The sequence below is a fragment of the Meleagris gallopavo genome, chromosome 2, assembly GCF_000146605.3.
Source record: "Meleagris gallopavo isolate NT-WF06-2002-E0010 breed Aviagen turkey brand Nicholas breeding stock chromosome 2, Turkey_5.1, whole genome shotgun sequence".
Lineage (NCBI taxonomy): Eukaryota > Metazoa > Chordata > Aves > Galliformes > Phasianidae > Meleagris > Meleagris gallopavo.
In genome coordinates, this window is record NC_015012.2 from 66,998,930 (window position 1) to 66,999,369 (window position 440).

Consider the following 440-nt stretch of genomic DNA (forward strand, 5'->3'; position numbering starts at 1 on the left):
ATTACTCAGCAAATCACAGACGAGTTCTCAGGGAAACCCCGTTTTCTACATTGCTTGCCAAATTATTACTATTTTTTACATATTGCTGCAAATATTTGAATGCAGATATCTTAATGAGGTGTGAGACTGTGCAAGCGGCCTAAAGCATTATTTCTGTACGTAACGATTTCATTGCCAAGAGGTTAAAAGGGGCTTACACTTCCAAGAGTGAAATTGCTCAGACACATCAATTTTTAAACAGTTGTGGAGGCAACTGATGTATGCATCAACTCTGCAGCACACAGGGAGATTTTCAGTTGCTCACTGGGTCAGTTACTCTATTCTTGATGCTCTGTTACTGTTCTGTCCTACTTCCATCTTCCACTACAGTTTTGATATGACTTTGGATTCTCTATTTTGACATCCTCAACTAGCAATACTACTATATATATATATATATA

The 440-nt window shown here is 37.5% G+C and overlaps 1 protein-coding gene across 1 annotated transcript in view; it reads right to left on the reverse strand.

Annotated features, from left to right (window-relative positions):
- The window catches only part of PRDM1 (PR/SET domain 1), a 690,597-nt gene that overhangs the window by 309,167 nt on the left and 380,990 nt on the right, over nt 1–440 (reverse strand).